The sequence below is a fragment of the Sinohyriopsis cumingii genome, chromosome 11 (genome assembly GCF_028554795.1).
Source record: "Sinohyriopsis cumingii isolate HCF-2022 chromosome 11, ASM2855479v2, whole genome shotgun sequence".
NCBI lineage: Eukaryota > Metazoa > Mollusca > Bivalvia > Unionida > Unionidae > Sinohyriopsis > Sinohyriopsis cumingii.
The window spans coordinates 49,104,943-49,123,787 of NC_142971.1; the positions used below are offsets into that span (position 1 = coordinate 49,104,943).

Sequence of the window (18,845 nt, forward strand, 5' to 3'; positions counted from 1 at the left end):
ATAGGCAATACATGGCGGCCAGTATAACTGGTGGAGGAAGAACCCTGGAAAACCCAGGGAAGAACCACCGACCCATGAGAAGCTACTGGCAGGCTTTCCCACGTACCCACACTAGTCGAGCCTTGGACTCGAACCCATCAGATTGGTGTAACAAACTAGATGATAATGTAAAACATGATAGCATGACTTTAATTGTAATTAAAAGCTTTTTGACTATGAAAGATTGTGAAAACAAAACAAAAAAACAATAGAAGAAAATGGCTTTAAAAAGTTACAAATGCAATTGCTACATATTTAGGTTCTGTTATAAAGAACAAACATAAAAAACACTATATTTTCATCAATAAGGAATGAATCACTAGAACATAACTCTTGGGAAAATAGTGTAGTTTACATTTGTCAGCATCATCTGCTGATGACCATAATTTATACTTAGTTCAAAGGAATCCACTAAAAAACTGCAAGAATAGTTGCATTCACAAAACTGAATCATACACTGCATCCAGATTAAGTCAAAACAGGTAATAATTCTTATAAATGACACATCTTTTTATGATGGCCATTACCATATATACCTGCATTTGAGTCCAATTGCAAAACTGCACACCCATATCTGCCATTGCATAGTGCACCAAGCAACAAAAAAACACACCGCACAGACTCTGAAGATTCTCAATTACTTTCCATGCTTCAAAACAATCCAATTATAGAAAGTTTTTAAATGTCTATGATTGGACTGTTCTGATGAATTTAAATTCAAAGATCTTCCACACAATGTCACTGTTAACAAATATATGCCAATCATACTAACTTGAAGGCAATCTGTACATTTTTTAGCATGACTATTAAAATGTCACTAACTTATGAACTCTAACAATTATTTTCTTAAAAACATTTTCTGTCATTTTTAAATGTTGGAATGGTTTCAAAACTATCAGGGGTTTTACTGGTAACTGGGTGTGAAATTTGTTTATTTACTTTTAGATTTATCCAGAGTCAAAGCAAGTTGATCCAAATTAAAAATGAACAGTACATAGCCACCGCTTTTCCATGGTCTACACTGCCCATACCTACATAGCTATCACTGTTCCATATCTACAATGACCTTACCAACACAGCTATCACTGTTCCATATCTACAATGACCTTACCAACACAGCTATCACTGTTCCATATCTACAATGACCTTACCAACACAGCTATCACTGCTCCATGGTCTATACTGCCCTTACCAATATAGCTACCTCTGTTCTATGGTCTGACTGCTCCAGTGGCCTGGTGGTTAGAGCATCCGCCTCAGATGCAGGAGGTCGTTGGTTCGATCCCTGGCTGAGTCATACCAAACACTTGCAAAAATGGTACTAACAACTGCCTCGCTTGGCACTCAGCATTAAGAGATTAGTGTTAGGACTGGTCGGCCTTGTGTCAGGATAATGTGACCAGATGGAACAACATGCTACATGTCTGCAGCATGATGCCCCAGTGCTAGACATCGCTATAAACTGTCACACTGCAGGCATCGTAGCGATATGACTGAAATTTTCCTAAAGCTAGATTAAAAATCCAAATCACACACACACACACACACACACACATATTGCATTGTCTACTCTGCCCATACCAATACAGCTACCACTGTTCCATGGTAGACACTGCCCATAACTACACAGCTACCACTGTTCCATGGTAGACACTGCCCATAACTACACAGCTACCACTGTTCCATGGTAGACACTGCCCATAACTACACAGCTACCACTGTTCCATGGTAGACATTGCCCATAACTACACAGCTACCACTGTTCCATGGTCTACACTGTCTATATACCAAGACAGCTATCACTGCTCCAAGTCTACACTGCTCATTTCGCTAATGATTTTAAATAGAAAGTATATACCCTGGTGACTGTGGTTACATAATGATTAGGCAGATAAGGGCCGAAAATAAACTTAAGTTGGATATGCATTAATTTATACAGGTATATACGATATGCCAAGAACCAGGTGGCCTCGGTTTCACCAACAAGGCTTAGCTGAATGGTAAATTTAGCATAAAAAAGTTTAATTTATATTAGAATTATCATATACTTACAGCCTGAATCCATCAAATAGACTGAGTGTTGAAAACTTGAACATGTTTCACTACTTGTATTGCTTTAATTATTTTCTTTAACTGAGATACTTATCTTTTCGGAGCAAATCACTCCCTCACTAAAAAGACCCTTCATTACAACACAGTTCCTCTTATAAAGGCATGCATCATCATGAATCCATTTCATCTTCCAGTTACATGTTAATTATATGTAGTACATATGTGTGACAGAAAAGACATTTCAGGTCAGGATGGATCAGGATTTCCAAAATTTGGTCAAGAGTTTTGATCTCAAAAGGGATGATTTTCATCTCCCAATTTTTAGCATGCATATGAACAAAAATTACAACTAATTAAAAGATTTATATTTTTGTAATATTAAACATCATCTCATTAAGTCCTATTGCTAGCATCTATTTCATTCTAATGCAGTCTCACTACAAGGCAATAAACACAATGGTTCCCAAAGACAGTGTTATAATGAGGTAGTACTGCATCATAAATTTCATTATAATGTGGTCTCAATACAAGGCAATATACTCAATGGCTCCAAAGGAGAGTGTTATAATGAGAGAGAGTACTGCATCATATATTTCATTAAAAGGTAATCTCACTATAAGGCAGTATACTCAATGTCTCCCAAGGACAGTGTTATAATGAGTACTGCATCATATATTTCATTAAAAGGTGATCTCACTATAAGGCAGTATACTCAATGGCTCCCAAGGACAGCGTTATAATGAGGTAGTACTGCATCATAAATTTCATTCTAATGCATTCTCACTACAAGGCAGTATACTCAGTGGCTCCCAAGAACAGTGTTATAATGAGTACTGCATCATATATTTCATTAAAATGTGATCTCACTATAAAGCAGTATACTCAATGGCTCTCAAGGACAGTGTTATAATGAGGTAGTACTGCATCATAAATTTCATTCTAATGCATTCTCACTACAAGGCAGTATACTCAGTGGCTCCCAAGGACAGTGTTATAATGAGGTAGTACTGCATCATAAATTTCATTCTAATGCATTCTCACTACAAGGCAGTATACTCAGTGGCTCCCAAGGACAGTGTTATAATGAGGTAGTACTGCATCATAAATTTCATTCTAATGCATTCTCACTATAAGGCAGTATACTCAGTGGCTCCTAAGGACAGTGTTATAATGAGTACTGCATCATATATCATTAAAAGGTGATCTCACTACAAGGCAGTATACTCAGTGGCTCCTAAGGACAGTGTTATAATGAGTACTGCATCATATATTTCATTAAAAGGTAATCTCACTACAAGGCAGTATACTCAATGGCTCCCAAGGACAGTGTTATAATGAGTACTGCATCATATATTTCATTAAAAGGTGGTCTCACCATATGACCCTGTTGCTCCCATGTACTTTTATGATGAGGGAGAGCTGCATTACTTTCTTTCTGCACAAATTCATATTCTTCCTCCAACTTACTCATACTTAAGGAATCAGCATGTGAAACTTACTAAGCAAACAAATGGACAGAGGCAAAGTTGTAGGTGGCATTAGTGTCAGAGACAGAACTGAACAATCCATAATGAAGCAGCTGAGGAAGTATTATTAAAAAAACCACCACCACTCAAAATAAACCATTTCTACTTAAGTTACATGCCCTATCTGAATTTCCCTGAACATGTATAATTTGCAAATGATTCATCAGTTATTAATTTTATTTAACAGGTGGGTTCAGCAATTTCACAAAACCAGAAAAAGGAACTCCTTGAGTGTCAGTTATTCTAAGATAACTTGCATTAGTATTTTTTTCCACACAAGCTTTAGCAACAAATGCAATAAATCCAAACTTTTCTTTAATAAAATGTAATCATCAAAAGGATAGTCTTTATGTTCCAAAGTTGTCTGATGAAAAATTGTTCTTTTGTATAATGACGTACTTTTAAAGATGAATGATATTTCAAAAGATATTCAGTAGAAATAGAATGTGTGATTAAACACTTGGACCTGTATAAATGCAATACTTGATTCATTTTTTTTTTTAAAAACATATAAGCCAATTTTACAGATTTTAAACCATTACGTTAGTACTGACCAATGTTTTGGGAAGATATTTGAAAAAACAGTTCAGTGTCAGGTAGAATTTAATTTCATATTAGTTATAAAAGATCTCTACATTTTCTTATTACAAAATATATCATGGAAGTATGACTGTCCCTGCACATGTTAGAGGTGCCTATCACATAAAATTCAACAAGCACAGTAACATAGATTACATCCACTGAATCAGATTACTTCCACTGAATCCTGTATTGGCATTTCTACTTCCTGTTTTGCTTGGTGAAGAATACTGATAAGGGTATCTACCATTTTATCTCTGTAAAACAAAGACACACCCACAAAAGAGCATACACCCAAATCTCACCTTAGCATAATGCACCAGATGACCAGGGTTAAGCCATTAAAATGAATTCAGAAGTATCGTATAACCAACAGTATTAATGTGTGTGTGTGTGTGTGTGTGTGTGTGTGTTTTACAGACAGATTAATAGGATAGAAAACCCTAAAAATCTAAATATGCTGATTTCCTGTCTTGCCATATAACTGGCAAAATCATGTGCTATTTAAATGAGTGCAGGAAGCATAACTTGGATGGTATGTTCCAAACATATGATTAACTGATTAAAAAGTGAAGATTTCACAAAAATGTAAAACATTTCAAAAGCAGAGGATATTGTATTGTGGGAAATTCTGCATTGCATCTGTTTCCTGATGCAAAGAAGTTGTTATTCTCCAAAAAGTAAGTACTTAATTTTCTTTGAAAGATTTGCATACAGTGCATATACAAATAGTTTGATATTTAATTTCAAGTGCAAATATCACAAAACTTCAGAAAGAAGGCATATATAATACAGAAGTCAACTTTATTTGACCTTCATTTAACTGCCCACTCCAATTTTTAGCATGAAATATATATTTTTAGTTCACTTAAAACTCCATCCCACTCAGGAAATTAGAATAGACTCAACACACTCTCCTGTATGTCACGAGCGTATGGAGTTTTTGTTATCATATAAGAATTAAAGTAGCACCAATAGGTGTTAAATCTGGTACAGGCAACTTCCTCCAAGAAACAGGCTGGATAAGTGAATTTTAAAGTCACACCCTATGATGTAACTTAATGGATAAAAACCAGGTCTCAGCCATCATCCAGCCCATGGGACATATTTTGCCTTCCCCTGTAATCATAAGGGAGGATTTCAATTTTTAAGGGTAGGGGGCTGAATAGTCCCAATTTATTATATGTCAACAAATGTTTACATGTATGGGTATTATGTCATTAGCGCACTGACAAAAGCGCACTGCACACATGGTCATTGCTCTTCGAAAAGAGAACAGCATTAAGGTATGCAATTTTAATTTTTCACATAATTTTCTATTTTTAATTGTTTGTTTTATGCAAATGTGTTTGATATGACTAGGATCTATATTATGTATTGTTTATTCAATTTCAATGAAATCCGTTGATGCTAGAGTTGTTATGCAATTTATCTCTTTAATTTGACACTTCCTAGTTCATTGATATAATTGATGGATTGCATGTGATCCAAATTTTCATATGTGTGGGATTTCATTAGGTTATATGAAATAATTTCCTTTGTCTGTTAGGATGATACTGATTATTGTGACTTAACGATAATTGCATATTTATATCTGATTTTGTAATGTTTAAATAATCTTGCAAGTTAGGGATTGGTGTGAGCTAGAATTGTGTGAATTTTATGCAATAGTAGCATGTGGTAACATAGGTAAAGAGAAGCGGTAATGTTAGATACACCGCTCAGGTGTTAATTTATGGTCATTCACTGTGAAGTGAGGGTGATGGTCTATCGAATTAGTTAAGAATTTATACAGTGTTCGGATAGTAGTTATTTATGCTTCTGAGTAATGCAAGTGAGCAAATTTTATGTATGCATAGAAAGTGATACATATAGAGATTTAGGGGTAATTCTGTCCTTTAAGTAAACAGCCTTTTGGGAGAGACAGGACAGTCTGAAGACAGAAGTCAGAAGTCTGGAAATAGATGACATGTTTAAAATAAAGACTAGGAAGTCCAGAAGACATGAAGCATTCAGAATAGGGAGAATAGAGAATAAAAAGACGTGATACATGGGTCACGAGAGGAAGGTGATACAATCAGTCATGGACATTGCAATCTTTTCACCACTCGTTATTATGATGAAATAATTCCAAATTAGACACTGCTATTAAATTCTGTTGACATAACTTAGATTGAATTGGAATTGTTGCTATTAATTGTTATTGATTAAATGTTATTTTTCTTGTCTAAGGGGGCCAATAGTCTTGCTCAGTTCTCTGTTTATATTCTATCTGTTTGTTATATTCTCCTTAAGAGGGCCTCAATGGAGAATAGTCCTTGACTCCTCAATAAATAAAGCATTATTATTATTATCATCATTATTATTATTATCCTTATTATCTATCCACTACTACCAGGCTATAAAATCGAGGAAGGTCATCCTCTAGATTGTTGGCATCCGTTAGTCTCGAGAGACGATGGAACTGTGCCCATGAGAGATGTCCCAGTTGGTGGTTGAGCAGCATCTGCTGTGGCTAAGTAGGCCAATGCGGGAGTGGCAGTTCCTGCTGCACTTGAAGGTTGCATCAGGTGTTGTTTGGAGCTGCTTCTTCTTCCTCTGCAATTGTCTTTCATCAGCTAGCAAGCGTTGCTTGTCCTCTCTGGCTTTCAGACCAGTGATCAGAGCATGTCGTCAGCTTGATCTGTCTAGAGCGAGCTGTTCCCAGGTGTTGACATCGATATCAAGGGCTTTCATGTCGTGCTTACAGACATCCTTGAAGCGGAGATGTGACCATCTGATCTACCTTATGCCAAAGGAGAGTTCCGAATAAAGAATGTCTTTGGGGATCCGTCCGTCATCTATCCGATGTACATGGCCCAGCCATCTGATGCGGCGTTGGCGGAGGAGTGTGATCATGCTAGGAATCTTGGCACACTCGAGCACCTCGTTGTTTGTTACTCGATTGCTCCAGGTGATCCCAAGTATGCATCGGAGGCATCGCATGTGAAAGGCGCTCAGTCTTTTCTCTTGAGAGGCGTATAGAGTCCAGGTTTCATGGTGTACATGGGAGTGCTTAGCACGCATGCACGGTACACAGTGATCTTAGTGTTCATGGTCAACATGCTGTTGTTCCACACTCTCTGCAACAACCTGGAGAGAGTTGTTGATACCTTTTCGATCCGCTTGTTGAGCTCAGCATCGAGCAAGAGGTTGTTGGTGATGGTAGAGCAGAGGTACATGAACTGACTCACCACCTCAAGTTCGTAGTTGTTGATGATGATGCTTGGGGGGTCCGCGTCCTGAACCATCACGTTTGTTTTCTTTAGGCTTATGGTTAACCCAAACTCATCGCATGCTTATGGTTAACCCAAACTCATTGCATGTGGATGGCTAGAGCAGCATCGTCTGCGAAGAGCATGTCCCTGATGGTTACTTCACGCACTTTGCTCTTTGCCTTCAGTCGTGCCAGGTTGAACAGTCTGCCATCTGATCATGTGTGCAGGTAAATCCCTTCTGTGGATGTCCCAAAGGCGTGCTTGAGCAGGACTGCAAAGAAGATGCCGAAGAGCGTGGGGGCAAGGACACAGCCCTGTTTAACTCCACTGCGGACGTCAAAGGGGTCAGATGTTGAGCCATCGTACTGCACTGTGCATTTTATGTCATCGTGGAAGGACTGGATCATGCTTAGCAGCTTTGGAGGGCAACCAATTTTCAGGATTGTGAAGAATCCGTCTCTGCTGACTAGATCGAATGCCTTGGTGAGGTCTATAAAGACCAGGAAGAGGGGTCTGTGTTGTTCTCTGCATTTTTCCTGCAGTTGCCTGACAGAGAAGATCATGTCGATTGCGGACCTCTCTGCGCAGAACCTGCACTGCGACTCTGGGTAAACTCTGTCAGCAAGCGTCTGCAGTCTGTTCAATATGACACGTGTGAAAACTTTACCCACGATGCTAACAAGTGATATGCCCCTGTAGTTGTTGCAGACGCTTCTGTCGCCCTTGTTCTTGTACAGGGTTATGATGTTAGCGTCTCTCATGTCCTGAGGCACTGCACCCTCATCCCAGCACTGGCAGAGGAGGTCGTGCAGGTGTGTGAGCAAGACGCTACATCCGCACTTGATGAATTCTGCTGTGATGCCATCCTTCCCTGGGGCTTTACCTAGGGACAGTTTCTCTAAGGCCTTCTTTAGTTCATCTACAGTAGGTTTCTCGTCCAGTTCGGCAATGAGAGGGAGGTTTTCAATGGCATTAAGGGCATCACTGATCACGTGGTTCTCTTTGGAGTACAGTTTGGAGTAGTATTCCACCCAACGCTCCATCTGCTTGCCCTTGTTGTGGATGGTATCGCCTGTGGCATACTTCAGTGGTGCTGTCAGTTTCTTCGTGGGACCCATTGCTTTCTTTATGCCATCGTACATGCCTCTGATGTTTCCAATATCTGCTGCTGACTGGATACTCTGACAGAGCTGAAGCCAGTATTCATTGGCACACTGCCATGCTAATCTCTGCACTTTGCTTCTGGTAGACCTGTATGCTTGTAATGTCTTCTGGCAGGGGGATCGCTTGTATTGCAGGTGAGCACTGTGACGCTCTTTTATGGCTGGCATGAGTGTGGCAGAGTTAGCCTCAAACCAGTCATTGTTCTTTGATTGCTTCTTACCAAAGATCCGTGTGGCTGTGCTGTATACAGTCTCTCTGATGTGATCCCATCTTTCTTTGGCACTGCCATTGGGGGGTTCTGAGTCAAACATCTTGGAAAGAGCATAGGTGAACTCCTCAGTAGGGCTGTCAATGGGTACTCGACCGTATTGAAAAACCCGGGTATTGAAACGTAAACGCGGGTACCCGTAAAAAAAAATTGCCACACTCGCCAACCACTTCAAACAGGTGTGACAGCTATGGCTTTAATTAGAAACCAGATCCCTGCTTAATATAAATAAACAATACATCAGAGAGTCTGTTTGGATTAATAAAATTCATTGGCATTGTGCAACAGGACAAACCGTTATCCCCGAGGCATTATATACCAAGGTTAAAACATAGCATTGTTCTACAGGTAATAAACCTCTTTGTAGACGATAACTATTGATTGTGGGTGCTAAATGATCGGTACATTGCGTGCTCTTTTAATAAAATCCAGATGGATACCTTTGATTTCCGAACACACATGTCGAAGAAATCCCACAATTTATATTATGAACAATTATCACCTAGACACCTTGAAATCTTTGTACACACACACACACACACACACAAAGACGGTTTTAATGCATTACTCTTGACATGTGGTAAAGCTGCTTTACACGCATGCGTGGGTAATTCAAATCTGCGGTCAAAAGCTGATGAATAAACGTGGTCTGTTCTAACAAGGACTTATACTTTAAAAAAAGGTGAGTGTTCTAAAGGATTTAACGCGGCTGATCACAGTGATCATTAAAAGTTGGATTATACCTACCATCTGTGTACAAAGGTCATTCTAAATAAATTTATTAATTAATAGCGTGCAGTCAGATCATTCGCAGCTACATCGGTGCGGACACATCAGACCGAGTAGTGCATTACATGGTTAGCCTCTATTGCCATATAAAATATTAAAGAAATGGGGATAACAATTAGTTGGTCTACGGTTGTACATGTCATTCATGTGCTAACGGGTACCCGTTAAATTTCGCAACGGGTACCCGGGTTGGTTTCTCGTGATTTTTGACAGCCCTACTCCTCAGCCTTGACTGGATATGATGTCTTGCTCACATTAATGCATGGTTGACCCTCTTGCCTAGAGCAGTGGATCTTCTTTGGCTGAAGCTTCATTTTGCAGCACACCAGCGAGTGGTTGGTGTCGTAGTCAGCACTGTGGAAGGTACGGGTAAGAAGCACACCCTTCATGGCTGACCGTCTTGTAATGATTAAGTCCAGCTGGTGCCAGTGTTTAGACCGGGGATGCCTCCAAGACACTTTGTGCTGTGGCTTTGTCTGAAAGAATGAATTGGTGATGCTGAGTTCGTGGTACGAGCACATCTCTAGAAGGCGCTGCCCATTCTCATTCATCTTCCCAATGCCAAACTTGCCAAGACAGGAGAGCCAAGAGTCATGATCGACCCCCACCCTAGCATTGAAGTCGCCCAGCAAAATCAAGTTCTCTTCCTTGGGAATATAGTCGATGAGCGAGTTTAACTCATCATAAAACTCATCCTTGGTATCTGTGGAGGATCTTAGTGTGGGAGCGTAAACACTGATCAGGTTGACAGGCCCGTTTGTGGTGTGGAGGCGGAGGGATAGCAGTCTTCCACTTCCTTGTTGGCAGGGTTCTATCATCCCCAGCAGAGTGTTCCTGACAGTGAATCCAACACCAAACTCTCTGGCTTCATCTGCGCTCTTTCCTTGCCAGAAGAATGTGTAGTTCTTTTCTCTGAGGGACCCAGAATCTGGTAGTTGTGTCTCCTGTAGTGAGGCAATGTCGACCTGGAGTCTTGCAAGTTTGTCGTTGATGACTGAAGTCTTACGAACATCACTGATTGTCTGGAGATCATCTGAAAGCCCAGTCAGCATGGTCCGGACATTCCAGGTACCTAGCTTAAGGATTGAAGTCTTCTTTTTTTATTTTTATTTTGTTATTTCTTGGTGCAGTAGTTGCAGTCCACTTGTCAGGTACTCGTGTACCTTAAGCCTTACGCACCCAGCAAGGCAGGCGAACTGTGGCGGGACGGCACCTTATTGGCTGGGGGCTGCCCAGTTTGAGGCGGGCGGTAGCTGTCCAGTGAAACATGTTGGTCTCTCCCACCATCAGAAGCAACCCCTGGCGTCTGGTTCTACACCAATCGAGTGGTGACTTATAACCGGTAAACTGCTGCTTCCCGTGTTGTGTCGACACTGTGGAGCGAAGCTGGAGTGTCCTCTCCAGGGCGCAAGCCTGGGCAGGGTGATATGGAGAATCAAATGTTGCCCATGCAGCTGATCCCCCCTCTCCATGCAGCTGATGGATCCAAGGGAAAGGACAAGCCAATACGTCATGGCACCAGCTACATCGCGGGAGTTGCTGAGATGACACTGAAATCAATGCCAAGTCACCTTAGGGACTCCGTTTCTGGATTTTCTGTTGGGGTTCACTTCCTTAGCCTTTCCCATGAGAGGGTATAGTTGCAAGGCAGCGAAGGTTTGAAATCGGAGTTTACCTTCTCCTAGATGGGCGACCACCCAAGGTTAATGAGCTCCATCTGCCCGGAGCATCTGGTTTTGAGGTGCCAGAAGCTCACCTGTCATCCCTTCTCCAGTCAGTTTAAACAGGTTCCGCCACTTGTGAAGGCTCCTCTAGATAACGCTAGCCAAATCCAATGAATCACCCCTCTTACTAAGAGGGCGATGTTACAAAGACTAATGACAAAAAATGGTAACAAGACTAATGACAAAGAATGAACCTTGGTGCCAGTTCTATTAGAAAATTTAAACTCTGCCATGATCATATATGATCAAGTTCAAAGTTTCTTAGTGACCATGATTAATAATAATAATAATAATAATAATAACTAATCTACCCTTAGGCCTTCTATATGTGATGTACAATATATACAGTATATACCACATGATGTGAAGATTCTGGCTTGACACTAAATAATTAAGTGATTTTAAAAATCAAAGTATCAAGCCTGGAACATGTGTTCATGCATCTGTGAACACATAAACATATATAAAATATAAAATATCATCCTGCCTTGAAAAATTCAACTGTGAAAATGATGCAAAATTACAGAAAAGCAGGCTGTATTTATTGTACTAGAACTGTTCAATTGTCTAAATATTTCATCCATTTGAGACATTGAGTAAAGAAAAGAAAAGAAGAAATACTAGGATCCTGCCTTATGTCACTGGGATTGTTGTTCCATATCAGTGGACCAGTATACTGAAAACATTTTTTAAACAATTCCTTCTTTGGCCTTGGTATAATGTCATTTTTACTTCTTATGGACCTTAAATTTGGAGTACCACCAGCATCTCTTTGGTGCAAAATATCACTTAGACAGACAGGAATGGCTTCTGTGGATACTTTATGCATCAATTTGGCCTTTCTAAGAAATATTCTTTCATGTATTGTTTAAATCTTTATATTATTCATTGCATCCTGGAAATTGTTTATACATTGATGTAGAATTAAATGTTGAGCCCTCTTTTGGAATCTTAAAAGTGTTGTTATATTTGAATTAGAGATATTACCCCAAATTACATTACAGTAGTCCAGATATGGCTGAATATAACTTTTATAAAAGATGACCCTATACTGAAGAGGAATGTATGTTTTGATTTGCCTCAGTAGCCAAAGATAAGAATTAACCTTTATTGAAACATGTTTAATGTGAGTAGACCAAGTAAGATTGTTATCGACAAATACACCAAGAATTTTATCATGAGAGGTCATATATTAAGGCTCACATTGTCAAATAGAACCTGGAGTTTGTCGCTATCTAGCCTTGCTTATTTCTGTTGCATTGTAACTAGTAGGGCTTTCGTTTTTTTCTGTATTTATGATCATACTATTTTCCTTGCACCATACTTGAAGTCTGTTGAGAGCATCTTGTAAGTTATTTTCAAGTACTGTTTTGGTTTTACCAATCTCAGACAGTGTAGTATCATCTGCATAGAGGTCAGTGGAAGAAATTGAAGTTCCAATCTTAAGAGGTAAATCATTGATAAATAGAATGAATAACAGAGGTCTAAGGATAGAGCCCTGTAGTACTCCACAGCTAATATTATTACTTTGAGAAAGTTGACCATTTAAAAATACTTTTTGTACTTTATCGGTTGAGTAAGAAGTAAACCAGTTTTGGGAGTTTTGATTGCATTGATGCATTTTTAGTTTTTCAAGCAACATTTCATGGTCTACAAGGTCAAAAGCTTTACGAAACTCAACCATAATAGTGCCTACCATTTCTCCGTGATCTAATGCTTTCAGCCATTTATCAAAGATAAAAGCGTAGTTTCACAGGAGTGATTCTGTCGAAAGCCGGACTGATTATCATGAATAAGATCGTTAAGTGTTCAAATAGTTGAACTATACTGATGAACAGATCTGTCCAAGTATCTAAAATATCATCAATATCTTCAAAGAATTGGACCATATTCCATGGAATCTGTTTCAGATCTTCCAGGAATTTAAAAGTATCAAGTTTTGAAATGATCTGTAAGTAATGGATTTATGGATATTATTTTTTGTTGATTTGACACTGACTTTACGTGTTAGAAAAATTGCAAAGTGGTCACTTGTACCAATCTTTGGAACCATTACTTCCAAAACATTTTCTTTTGTATTGGTATAAAACTGATCTATAAGTGTTTTAGTGGTAGATGTTACTCTAGTGGGTTCATTTACTAGTTGCTCCATATCTAACGAAGCAATAAAATCCATTCAATTCACCTTTATTTGATCACTGAGAGTTTCTCTATTTATATCGCCTAGAATGTAAAAATTTTTCTCTTCATTTGAAATTTTATCTACTTGAAGTTCAAAATATTCACACCAATAAGTATGCGATGATGGGAGTCTGTACACAAAACCTACTAAAAAGGGCTTAGCTTTTTCTAGAGTGATCTGTAGCCAAATGGATTCCATTTCCTGTATTTCTAGGTCTTCCAGTCTTTTACAAATATTACCAGTTCTAACATAAACAAGGAGCCCACCACCACCTGCTTTCCTATCCCTTCAGTAAGGTTTGTCATAGCCACTGATACACAAGAAATTTTCACCCTGATTTTCTGTCAACATTAATATTATATATTAAGATATCCACTGTTCCAGAATATAATTAGACATTAATTTCGATTACTTAAAGATGTCTATCTTGAATCCTAATGTTCTCTTTTTTTTTCATTAGTGTCTTTCAATGTTACAAGTTTCTATATAAATAGGATTTAACTTAAAATAATGAAGACCTTTAGTGACCTAGTGGCAGACAATTGTTCTAAAACTCATATTGTAAGGTTTCAATGTAATATGACAATTGTTCATTACTTAACTGTTGATGCAGTACAAACTATGGCTGGACAAGCCATCAAATATCATCAGAGATCCTAGCTGTATGGGATATGCTTACACTTCATTGATGAAGTCTGACACCATCTTGCCTTAACTTAATCTGTTTCTATGATGTTTTGATAAGGACAGTTTCAGAAAGGGAAGTTGTTAAAATGTTAGCATGCACAGGACTGATGGTAATGCATACTATCTCTCCAGTGGTCCATCTGAAACACTTTTGTGCAGATGAATAATGGGCATGTGACACTATGCAAAACATTTCCATGACACCATGCAATATTGATGCTCTTCATGCAAAGTCTTCTCTTCAATGTTTAGAAGCACTCAGTACACACAATGCATTTCAGTCAGTACTTACATTTATTAAGCTGCACTCATTTCTCTTGGGCTTTGCTATACCACATCATAACCTGCACGTATTATTCTGCCAACTATTATCATAATTACCAATATTCAATGCACACCCAAGTGTGAATAGCAAAACTCAGATTTGCCTTTTCCTAATGGACTGGCAGGCTGTGATATGTACTATTTCTCTGAAATCAAAGACTGAACAAAAAATCAGACTTTGATTTCCTGGCTTTGAGATCATGAGTGCTGACTTTCCACTATCAGCCAATCAGAAACAAGTTTTCAAAAGTTATGTCATTTGTGATTGGTCAAAATAAAATCAAAAGCTCAAGAGTTTTATGATTTCTAGGCCTAGTACATTAGGTGATAACAGATTTGCAATAAAAAGAGTACCCCTTCGACTGTTGGGTGTGCATGTTACGCACAAGTGAATAAAGTAACCCAGTTAATGTTTCAATATTTACATACTGAATGGGAATTATTCATTAAACTTTATTGAAGCCATATTTAGCCGATGATTTATTTCATGCAAAATGTTTGTGTCCCCTATAAAAGAACTCTAGAAGTTAAAACAATCTTCTTACTTGAGTAATATCAACCAAATATTATTTTACCAGCAAACTTTCATAATAATTTCCAAGACTTAATGCACTTGGGCCTCTACAGTCCTGAACCCATCCAAGCACAAAATTACAAACCCAAATAAACATCTTAATCAAAATGGATTTGCTCTCTTTTGCATTATAATTTTTTTTATTAAGGGACTAATGTACAGTGCACTCTTGGAACTTTATTATTAGCTGTAATGAATCCTGAATGTTCATTTGGAGATCAAATGTTTTTACTGTGAATGTTAAAGCACACTTGATAACCCTACTGCCAAAACTGACTTCAATTTTCTTCCACAAAACTGTGTTAATGTTGTAGATGATGATCATGATGATGATGATGATTCTGTGGGCTCAGATAGACAAGACTCCTTTAGCTGCGTAAAAACATTCCTATCAATGCCAATTTCATCCTTTTCAATGCCAAGTTCTGATTCCATCCATAGCTCTTCCAGAAACATTCTGTTAAATAAATCCACACAAAGTCAAAAACATCCAAAGTTGCTGCATTCTTGTACTAGTTTCTTGATCATGTTTTGAACCCAGACCTGTCTTAAAATACATACACAACTCTCCCTTGTTAGATTGTGGTAGTTATGGTCCAATATTTTAACTGATGACAGTGTTATGCATGGAAATGTGTTATATTAATAACAGCATTATTTACCAAACCACATATAGCAAACTGAAGTATAGCCAATAATAATGTTTCAAAAGAGGTAATAAACATATAATACTAAGTTTTATATAATTTTCTTTCAACCCCAAATGTCCTACCTTTAAGAGACCAATTAAAACACAATGATTTTGTGATGGGGTCCATAGAGGTACTGTCGTATCCAGATTAACATTATAATAAGTGTGTGTGTGTGTGTGTGTGTGTGTGTGCATGTGCACGTGCATGCACGTGTGTGTGCATGTGCATGTGTGTGTGTGTGTATGTGTTTAATAGGGCTTGCTTTACAAGTAATACAGCAGTAATAAATACCTATGTCCAGTATGGATGTTAATGCTTTATCAATGCAAACACGAACATGTGCTTATTATCTTTCATCAATGTATTTGTAGCTAAAATTATCTTCAAAAAATATGTCAATTATTGGTTGGTATTTTATAATGATTAGGATAACAAACTATAATAAAGAGAACTAATCTGAATCTTCAAATTAGCATGTCGAATATGTTACCTACAGGTGATGTTCCTATTTCAACAAACATTGTGCTTTCTATAATGACTTTTATCTATATGCCGTTTGCAGTATGTGCAAAAAATGAAATGCTTCTCCTTGCTTTTGTGCATCACTGTAAACAAAACTGTATCAACCACAAGTTCTGAAATTTATTTGAGCTGGGTTTGCTTTCTTTGCTGTTAGCTTATTGTTTCCTGAATCACCTTCAAAAAGGAACACTATTCTGATAACTGAAATAATCATGTTTTGTATTCTATATATGGAGCAAAATCTGACTTCAAAGAAACATTGCCACCATTCACAAACTTGCCAATAATCTTACAAATGGCTTAAGCTCTCTCATTCAAGGCAAATGATGTCTTATAATTTTCGTTCTTAAACATGCATCAAGCATCACTTTGATTTATCTACAGGAATCATCAAAGAATCCCCATATGACATCATTATTAAGTGTCTGCAGAGCTCTGGTTGGCAGAACCACTACTGTGGTGAAGAAATGAGACTAACTTTCATATTATGTAACCATATTACCAAATTAATCGTGTACTCACTAACACATTAAAATATTATAAGGGACTGCTTGATCCGAATAAACTCTAATCACGATGGATACAATTTGTCCTGTTTTTTTTTTGTATTTGATTACTGGAGATTTTAAATAGTGATATTTTCTGTGGGCCTTTTGGCATTTAGTTCCAAACCATCATTGGTTATTTTGATTACAAACTGGATTGCTAATATTTATTACAAAACATTCTGATGCAATGTCATTAAATAAGGATTAGACTAATTGATATGGACTGTAGGTGTCATTCTAATTGATGGATTACATGCTATTGTGTTCTTTACCATGTCTTCTACTTTACCAGTACTGTATCAATATTTTTAATAAAATCTTTATTTTTAATGTCTTGCCATCTCAGTTTTTGAGATAATAAATTATATTATTGTCAACAAGTAGAATTTCCTACATTTTGTGGTAAAAATTAGATATAGTAATTCACAAGACCAACTGTAAATAGTGACTCAAGTTAAATATGCAGAAATTTTTTGTCATATTTCAGAGCAATGTTGCAAACAATAATATTGTCAGTAACATATTTATTTCAGAAAACTATAGTATCAACATTTGCATCACCACAAACTATTATAGTTTATATACTATGATTATTATTTTACACATGTATGTAAGTATTTCCCAGTGGTATTAATTTTCTAATCAACTGTTGCTAGTTTCTTAGGCAATTTATATTCATCAAAAATGTACACTGCATCATTGAAAAGCATTACATAAATGGCACCAGAATTAACGATTTTTGAGGAGGAAATTGCCTTTTCCAAATAATCATTCATGTCATGAGTTCTTTTATTAAACTCTTCATTAAAAACATATTTATTCAAAGTTCACGTGAAATTAATTTAAACTGCAAACATATTAATATCACCTTTAGTAGAAAGCCTTGAATCTGATAGACGAACATTGACAACTCCAAAATAAATGTTGCCATCAGTTCCTGAACCAATTTAAATCAAAGTATCTTATCCGAGTCAGACTGAATGATAGTTAAAAAAGGAGTGATATAATCATTTTGACAACATCATAGTTAATTGTCAACTATGGAGTAAGGCTATGATCTTTTTGCCAAACAGACCAGGAAACTCTATCCCCATAAGAATATGCCTGATGACATCAGGGTGATAATAGCTATAACGGATAATGAATTTCATTCTTCCACTTTGTGAACTTTACCTATGCAAAGTGAGTCCCAGGGTTGTAAGAGTAAGTCCCTGAGCTAGGGTTTTGGCATGGTTCACCTACAGATGGAAAAAAACCATTGAATCATGATCACTGGTGCCACAAAGTTGTGATCAAAATGAGCTAAGTAGAAGAGTGCCTGACTTGGTGTATCACTTGTGGGATCATCATGAAATGTGGGAAGGTGTACAGACAATCCCACTTCACTCAAAAAGCATCCACTATACAGATCCTCTGGAAGAAGAGTGGGAGAACATAAAAGGGGAGTTTGTTGTTCAGCTTGCTGGCAAACAAATCCACCAGAGGCCCCCAAAGTCAGAAAAGTTTGTCTGCTATGTATTAAAAAATGACCATTCTGAGAGAACTATCTTCCCTATCTTTGGTAGACTGTCTGCAAAAGTATTCTTTTGCCACGAATTACGAGCAGCAGAGCTAACAAAATTAGTTAGATTCAAAGAGTAAATTTATTCTCCCTTGTGTTTCTAACATTGAAAACATTCAGATCTCACATATAAAGGGTAATAAGAAAGAATAAGAACCCCAGTGGTTACTTCCATAGACAAATTTAAATCAGGTGATAACAGAATCATAAGTAAGACACATCATCCTAATTGTTAGAAGAATCTTTTTGTACAGTTCTTTAGTCCCAGATGAAAACTTGCATCTAAAATGCAAATGACTCATACCTGGTACTCTAGCACATGCTGCTGCACTATACCCCAAAAGAGTATACAGTATT

The 18,845-nt window shown here is 37.6% G+C and overlaps 2 protein-coding genes across 7 annotated transcripts in view; one reads left to right on the top strand and one right to left on the bottom strand.

The window, feature by feature from the left end:
• LOC149788414 (stabilin-2-like) overlaps positions 1–18,845 on the bottom strand; it is a 495,609-nt gene that overhangs the window by 337,409 nt on the left and 139,355 nt on the right. The gene's annotated exons all lie outside the window — the stretch shown is intronic.
• The window catches only part of LOC149788415 (sex peptide receptor-like), a 131,522-nt gene that overhangs the window by 99,107 nt on the left and 13,570 nt on the right, over positions 1–18,845 (top strand). Inside the window, exon 1 of one of the 6 annotated variants that reach the window (XM_089974379.1) lies at positions 4,521–4,876. The exons of the other annotated variants lie outside the window; for them this stretch is intronic. The gene's annotated coding sequence lies outside the window, so the exon portion shown is untranslated. Of the gene's footprint in view, positions 1–4,520; positions 4,877–18,845 lie in introns of those variants that run through there. 6 annotated transcript variants of the gene reach the window in all.